An 8,154-nucleotide genomic window follows, 5' to 3' on the forward strand; every position below is an offset into this window, starting at 1 on the left:
TTCCTCGATGACTCGCGGCGCTGCTGTGCCCCTTCCGCTCAGCGCCACTTCACCTGTCACGCCGCGCATTCCGCAAGATGGATTGCCTCCTGTTAAATCCCACTTAATAGCAACGTTTATAAAATACCTTTACGCTTGCCTCGATGTGCTTTTTGATTCGAAATAAATGTGGTAATTAGTTCATAAGGCATAAAATCATGTTTTAGCATTAATTATTCCATCGGCGTTTTTGTTCACGTCGCCAGGCCTCTTTCAGTGATGCAGATTTAACCATTTCTTCTTCCAACATTTTTTTGTCGTTTTGTACTATTTTGATTAATTATCATTCAGTCTAGCTGCCAAAATAAACTTTAAGATAAATTGTAGACATTAGGCTTTCCAGTTCCAGCTGAATTTCCAATCGACCGACAGAATTTTTCCATACATGTCTTACGATTACGGCGAATAATATTAGACAGGGTTCTCCTGACAACAAGATTTGTGTTCCGATGCGGTAGGGAAATCGCTAAGGACATGCTGTTTATATTAAAGGCGAACGGGTTTGCGTGTGGTTCTCCTTGACAACGGAGCAGTTAGGTGTATGATTAACTAAATTATTATTGTTAAACTAAACGTATATTATTAACTAAAGAACGCTAAGCAAAAAACAGCGTGACCCTGAAAGTCGCATGTTTTACGTGGGTAGACAGAGCTGCGTGTTTTATCCGCAATTTACAGCAACACACTTGAAACTTGGAATCACATTGATTGTCTGCTGATCTTCTGGCCACCTCTCTCTGCTATTCATCTCCTTGCAATATCTTCCTGTTCTTTTATCTGTCTGCCCTTTTTGTCTGCTATTCGCTGTTGTTACCATCTGTTTCTGGGACCCTCTAAGCATCTATGGCTTTTTCTGCCTGTCTTCCTGTGTTTTGTGAGCAGTTCACCATCACTGGCCCACCCCCTCCAACTCCATCTTTGTGTGCCCAGTGCAAACCCCCCCCATTGTTCACCCACTGCCTCCCACTTCCGCCTCAGACCCAACCTTTAACCCCACAGGCCTGTTCAGAGCCCCCCCCCCCCCCCCACACCTCAAGGTCCCCAAATCTACTTGTTCCTCTGTTGACTGTTCTGCCTTAGGTTTTGGGGGCTAATAACTGTTGCAAGCAAGGCGCTCACAAAATCCCAGCGTGACCACTATTGTGCGTGTCACAATGGCGCACAGGCGTTAATAGCCATTAGTACAGAGGGGACTGCCCCTCATTGAGCCCTGCTTGCTCCACAGTCGGGGTTTGTTTAGACTCTGGGGTCTCGTGCTGGAGGGGCCGATGGCCTGTGCTGGCGGGGTGGTGGTAGCCGTGTGTCCCGCTGCACTGGGTTCACGCTTCCTGCAGACGAAAGTGGAAAGACGCCACCTCTTTGTCGCATGGCACAAAACAAACGGGTTGTCGGTACAGGTATGATTCTCCGGTATCACTTGTTCCACAGTTTTGGCATGTGTGCTTGCTCGCTGTGTGTATTTGCATATGCATGCCTGTGTATATGGTACGGCAAGCCGCTTACTGCAAAATCAGAAATGAAATATGCACTGTAATAGGAAATTCAAGATCTGTATAACATATTATATCTGCAAAAGAAACCACTGATGATTATTTGTGTCCTTCTGTGGAGCATTCAGCTATCCACAATGCATTCACGACCATCACGTTCACAGACGGCTGGTCTTAGGCACGAAACAGAAGCTCGAAGATGAAGATCGGCTGTTGTACCTAGGAGGCCTGCTGTTGCAACATCTGCCTCCATGTTCTCACAGTGTATAAGCATCCCAGGACTAGGAATATGTTGTCAAGGAGCAAGACTGTTAAAGAAGTTACCCTGGGAGAAATAATTGCATATACATTTTCAAAGCATGGAACCTCTCAGTCGTCTTATTGAACATGACAGAAATCGTGTTTTTATTGCCTGAAGCCAATTGTGATTTAGAGAATACACACAGTTAGCATGTGACCAGTTGAAGGACTACCACAATAAGTGGTAGCGTTTGTCTTGGTGTGACATTGAAAATGCTGGACGAAAAAGCAGACTGGAGTGTGCTGGTGACTTTTGGTAAACTGTGTAAGTCAGGCAGCTTTGGGCATGAAGTTCAGTGAGAGCGTTCCTGGCACCTGTCAATCAAGCTGGCGGTCCCCATGGAGACTGACGTCACAGTGGGTGAGTCAGATGCCCTGTCCAGTTTGGGACTCAGGACTGGGGATGAGCAATGAGAGGCTCCTGGGTGTCCAGGGGCTCCCAGACTCCACTTTAAAGGTACCATCTCTGTTATGTGGGAAGCACACCTTCATTCAATCTGTCAATGCAGTGGGTCGTTCGGTCGTTGGGGATCGTGCCCAGCTCGCCAGGGTGCTGCCTTAATTTCAGAAGCACAGAGATGGGTTTCTTTTCTGCATTAGTGAAAAGTGCTCAAAACGAGGAAAATTCTAGGCATCCCGGTAAAACCATGTCCGACAAACGAGGCTGTCTTTTCAGACACACTGTGGTAATGGACTTATTCCAACATGCAAGCTGTGACTGGAGTTTCAGTGTTTTTCATATGCAGAGGACACATGGCCTTGGGCTAAAGGCAGACCCCTTCTCTCCAGCTGAGACACTGCTGTGGCTCTGCTGAGCCCTGTTAGTGGCCTCTATGTCCCTAGAACCCCCCCCCCCCCCCCATTCACTTTCTTGGCCCATCGGAGTGAGGTATCCTGACACACTATTTGCTGCTGAAGGCATTTAGCAGGCATAGAACTCCAGGTAAGTGGAACATCTCTAAATAATATACTAAATAATGAGTTTCACAGTGTATAGGAAGGAAGCATTAAGCTATTAAACTATGCTTTAAACCAGCAGGTGTTTGTAGCTTAAGCTGTAGGACTATATGAGCAGGATATATATGGTGAAGAGGCAGAATTCAGGAGATGGAGTGTAGCTCTGTGAAAGGCACAGGTGCAGTGATGGAGACGGGGCCCCTTGAGCAGAACCAGACGACACCCAGGAGGAGGTGAGACCTGCCAGCCGGGGTCACGAAGGGGTGAAAGTGGGGCTATACCCCCCTCCCCCTGAGACACTATGGGATCAAATATTACCATAAAGGCAGGCATCTCAGTAAGACTAAGGAATCAAAGTGCAAAACTGTCACCGTTTTTCATGATTCACGAAGAGGACACTTCAACGAAGGAGCCTTCTGCAAAAGTAGATGCACAATAGTGAAATGAACCCAAGTTACTAGGAAATACGTAGTTTTCTTCGCTTGCAAGGTGCTTTGGCTTCAACTTTTACAATTAACACGTGATCCTGGGCTATTTTTCAGCCGGTTGCCGAGATCTGATGAGTTGTCATACACTTATTGATAATCAATCTCCATAAAAGGCAAGTCATGTACGCCCTCATCGGGTGGAACCGGCCAATCAATCTCTCTGCTGTTTCACTCTCAGCTCCATGTAGGAGTTCCCACAAGCAGGAACTAATCAGGAAATTATTCCAAACTTTCCTTCTGCAAGATTCTTTAATGTGCTTTTCACTTGTGAAATTTTACTTGTGAATTTTCATGTATTTATGTCTTTGGCTTAGCATCCAAAGACACGTTATTCACGTAAAGACCGGCATGTTTGAACGGTGGGAGGACGATGTGTCCGGAGGAGGGATGAGAAGGAGCCGGCCTGGAGATGAGAGAAGAGGAGTCATGATACTGCAAAGGGAGACTGGGCCAGTGTGATTTTTAGAGAAGGGAAGGGAGCGAGCGTGAGAGAGGTGAAGCAGGGCGGGAGGGAGGTCTCTCTTCCTCTTTAGAGTGTCACTGGCAGATTTGCTGGTGTGGAAGCGGATCTCTCCCTTCAGTGACTCTATTAATTTACCTCATTTATCTTAAACACCTCCATAAACACTTGAGACCTCAGCTAGAGAGAGAGAGAGAGAGAGAGAGAGAGGGAGGGAGAGCGCGAGAAGAGGGAGAACCTGTGTGTGTGTGTGTGTGTGTGTGTGTGTGTAAGAGTAAGAAAACAGAAGCTCCCCCTCAAATCCCAAAGGACAAATCGTGCTGGAAAATCTCATTTTCCTGCAAATAGTTTGTCAGCCGAGCTGAGAGAAGTGATAAATTATCACAGGCCTCAGGTTTGGGAGGGAGATGGAGAGAGGAAAGGATCTCTCACTTTTTTTCTCTTTTTACACTTTCTCCATCTCTCTGTCTCTCCTTCTCTCTCTGTCTCACTCTCTATCACACACACACACACACACACACACACACACACACACACACACACACACACAGTACAGTGAAAACAAGGAAAGTTTCCCCTCCAATTCGAGTGTGAATTCCCATCCACTGCCCAAGTGATAAATTGATGGGCAGTGAAATGAATTTGTTTTCAACTGGTAACACATCAAAGAAATAATAATTCAACGTGGGTCGTGTGGCATGATGATGGATAGGGTGGGCAGGTGGATCAGAGAGGGAGACTGAGTGAAAAGAGAGAGAGAACGGGAGCAGATGGGAGGGGCACAGGGACGGACGGAGAGGCCGGGCGCCCACGACGAGCGGAAAGCCCACAAACAAACATTGTATCAGTCACCGAGGGCGGAACGAAAGCGAGGGCCCACTGTTCTGAGATCAGCAGCCTCGGATAGGTGTGCAGGAAATAGAGATGGATTGAAAACAGCGGCCGGGCGAATGTCCTTAAGGTTCCGTGTGCTGCCGCCGTCCTCCGAAAAGATGGAATTCGATGGTTCATTTAGCGTCATAAATGCAGTTTCGTTAACCTTACAGGCTGACGAGTCCCTTTGGAAAATGTCCAAATATCAATCTATCACAACGGAGCTGTAAAAAGTGACCAAAAACAGAAACCATTCACTAGGAATACTGGGGGTAGATGTCAGTGCTACAGACATCATAATTTGCACAGAGTAAGTTAAAGTCACTAGCAGGAATCAGCCAGACACTGAAATATTGTCCAGGGATGTGACAATGGAAAGTGAGCAAAACAGTGTATTTCTCTCCATCTTTCTGGACTGTAATGAAAACACATTTTAACTGGAATATATCATAATGATAATCTGACATTAACTAATTTAAATATTTCAATAATAATAATCATTTCAGAATACACAATTAAAAAGTAATCATTATTAATCAGGATAAATTATATAGTTGTAATTTTTGTTTGGTATAAATTATTTTAAAATATAATTCACAATGAAAAGTTTATCTTGTACAATTTTGCGGTAATATTATGTAAACCAAAAATATGTTTAATAATTTACATCATATGTTTATATATAGCTGTTCAGTTATATGTCATGTATAGACACTGGGACACAAGTAGAGATGGTAGGAAAATGGGAATGTAAGGTTGGTACAGACTAGGCTAAGGCAGTGAACTAAGACGCACCAGGATGCTATGTTAAGCCCCAGAAATACCATAATCACACGGCAACATGGATTCCTGGGGATTTGGAACGTGCGTGTCACACAAGTACGGAAGGAACAACACACTGGTGAATCGCACAATCGCAAGATCACGGCATCACGTTGATGTCTGTTCATACCTGTTTTGTGGTGATATTAATTTTTGCTAAATATATTTTAGAACAATGGGAGGCAATATATATCCTAGGACTGGTGTCTTTAATTACAGAAATTACACCCTGATTAGGGCAATAATATTTCTAGGAAATTAGGAACTTTTCATATATTTGGAAATGACACAATCCATCATATTTGTAACGGACTTGTTTTAAATGAGATACAAATCCTGCCCTTAGAGAACATGTTTTTGAGTGGTATGTAGTGATTAATTTTAAATGCACACAAATTGCTGTATGCCAATCCATCCCATCATGCACTGTGCCTCAGCCATCACTGGAAGCTGATAATATTGTACGAAGCGCCATAAGAGCGTTGTGAGAACGCTGCACGGCAGACGGGGTTACTGCAAACTCACTGTTTAGCTCCTCTTACTTTCTGTATTTTCGGGCTGCAGCCCCGGACTTTACTGAGCTGGATCCGTTCCCGTCGCACTGGCCCGCCACTGCGCCTGTATTTACATTCATCGCTATTAACTTCGTCATCACCATCACCATCATGACAATCATAAAGATGAGCATAATGGCTGTCATCATCATAACAATCAGGGTCGCGCCGACCCATTCCAGCGCTACCTACATCCTGCCACTCCAATTAGACAGTTGGACTTTTACTGGTTCCCTCATTACTGGCTATAATTGTAACAAAGCGTTAATTACTCATATGAATCTTGTTCTCTTCATTTTTGCAGTGCTTTGTTATGAGTTCCTTTTTTTTCCTTCCTCGGTTTTCATCCATCCTTTCCTCAATATCTCTATCCTTCCTGCTTATTTTCCCCATTCTTCTCGCCCCTTTTTCCCCCTCCCACTTTCTTACTCCTCTTTCGTAGATATATCCCCTCTATTTGCTCTTTCCTTCTCCTGCCGTTGATTGATGGAGTGAGGCGGCGGAGCAGAGAGCGGCTTGTCGCCACCAATGCGAGACAGCCTCCTTCCCAGAATGCACCGGGTGCGAGGGAGAGAGGAGCGCGCGCGAGAGAGGGGAGCTCAGCTGAAAGCTGCGGACTTAATTCTATGCATCATTAAGCAGTCTCACTCAATGCAACATCCCCTATACATCATCCACGCTCGGTAAACACAGCGATGACATTACATTAGCAACTGCAAATGAATTTTCTTTTTAGAGGGAAATTGAGAATACTCTCCTTCCCCCTCTTGCATACATGGACACTCAGAAAACACAAACAGAGGCCATTAAAATATTTGGGGGGGGGGGGATATTTAAACAAAATAAAAACACCAACAATATCCCCCCACTTTTTTTCTCATCTCACTTGATGTTCACATATCTATCTGTCTCTCTCTCTCTATCTATATATATATATATATATATATATATATATATATATATATATATATATATATATATATGTGTGTGTGTGTGTGTGTGTGTGTGTATATATATATAAAATCTGCTAAACATGTAGTGTTTATATGTATACTCAATTTTTTTTCATTAAAAGTCTTTCTTTAAAACAATATTTAATAATGAAATCAAATAATAATAGAATTAATCAAAGTACCGGCTCCTTTGCATGCATAAAGTACGTCAAAATGTGAACTGGAGCTCATGCATGTACAAAGTAATTTGGTTTATCCTGTCAGTTTGAATTCATTTTCAGAAAATCATTAGTATTTATCTGGCTGCCAGATACCCTTTGCCGGGATACTTATGGATTTGCTATAATGAAGAAATACATGGACACTTCTGGACTTCCGTCACATCAGGCGAGTGTCCATTCACCACTTTTGTCTTCTAAATGTTTCTGGACCCCCCCCCCCCCCCCCCCCCAGTGGTTGCCAGAGATATTTGCGGATTGTAACACAATTTTCGACCACCGTTCAACACAAAGAAAATGTGACTGGCATAAATTGCCCAGCTAATCAAATGTATAATTATATGTTTTTATCAAAGGTATTATATCATTTTTTTCTGCGAGTGCCCAGTCTTTGAAGTCGACAAAATCCATTAAGACTGTGCAATAGATCATCTCATCCTGCCTGCATGTATATAACTTGGCTCATTTGAAAAATATCGAATCTGTTACACTAAAGTAACCCCCTGGATTGAGTCAAATGTGGAAATCCATTCCTGTCATGCATCGGTGAGGAGGTGTCATTGTGAGCTGTAATGACTGATCGTGGCGAGTCTCTCTTTGAGAAAGAGGTGATAAAAAGTCAAATTATGAGTTGTGGACAGACAGACCGAAAGTGGGGGAAATTGGAAAAAGATCAGTGAAGAAATGAGGGCAATCAGTCAATAAAGTGTGCCCCCTCTCTCTTTTTTTTACAACTGTTGTTTCTCTAGCCCGTTCTAGCTCACTGGGGATTGGGAGGGGGGTCAGTGGTCAGCAGGGGGTCAAGAGCACGACCTCTGTGCCCCCCCCCTCCCCGCCCTAAGCGGCTAGCGGCTTCCAGACTTCCCGGAGACCCCGGCCACCGCCATGCTTGGGGTCCTCGGTCGTTCATCCGCTTAGGTTTCCCGAGACTCCTAGTAACTGTCCCTTCACTGCATTCTCCAGCTGGTCACAGCGACTGTTATCAAGGAAACCAGCAATA

At 44.2% G+C, this 8,154-nt stretch overlaps 1 long non-coding RNA gene across 1 annotated transcript; it reads right to left on the bottom strand.

The window, feature by feature from the left end:
- Window positions 1-1,113: 1,113 nt before the first annotated feature.
- LOC125746242 (uncharacterized) lies at window positions 1,114-6,556 on the bottom strand. Its single transcript, XR_007398895.1, has 3 exons — window positions 6,256-6,556; window positions 5,955-6,047; window positions 1,114-4,831 (listed from the first exon to the last, which is right to left on the bottom strand). It is a non-coding gene; the product is annotated as an uncharacterized LOC125746242 (long non-coding RNA).
- Between the last annotated feature and the right edge of the window lie 1,598 nt (window positions 6,557-8,154).

This window comes from Brienomyrus brachyistius, chromosome 7, assembly GCF_023856365.1.
Source record: "Brienomyrus brachyistius isolate T26 chromosome 7, BBRACH_0.4, whole genome shotgun sequence".
Classification (NCBI taxonomy): Eukaryota; Metazoa; Chordata; class Actinopteri; order Osteoglossiformes; family Mormyridae; genus Brienomyrus; species Brienomyrus brachyistius.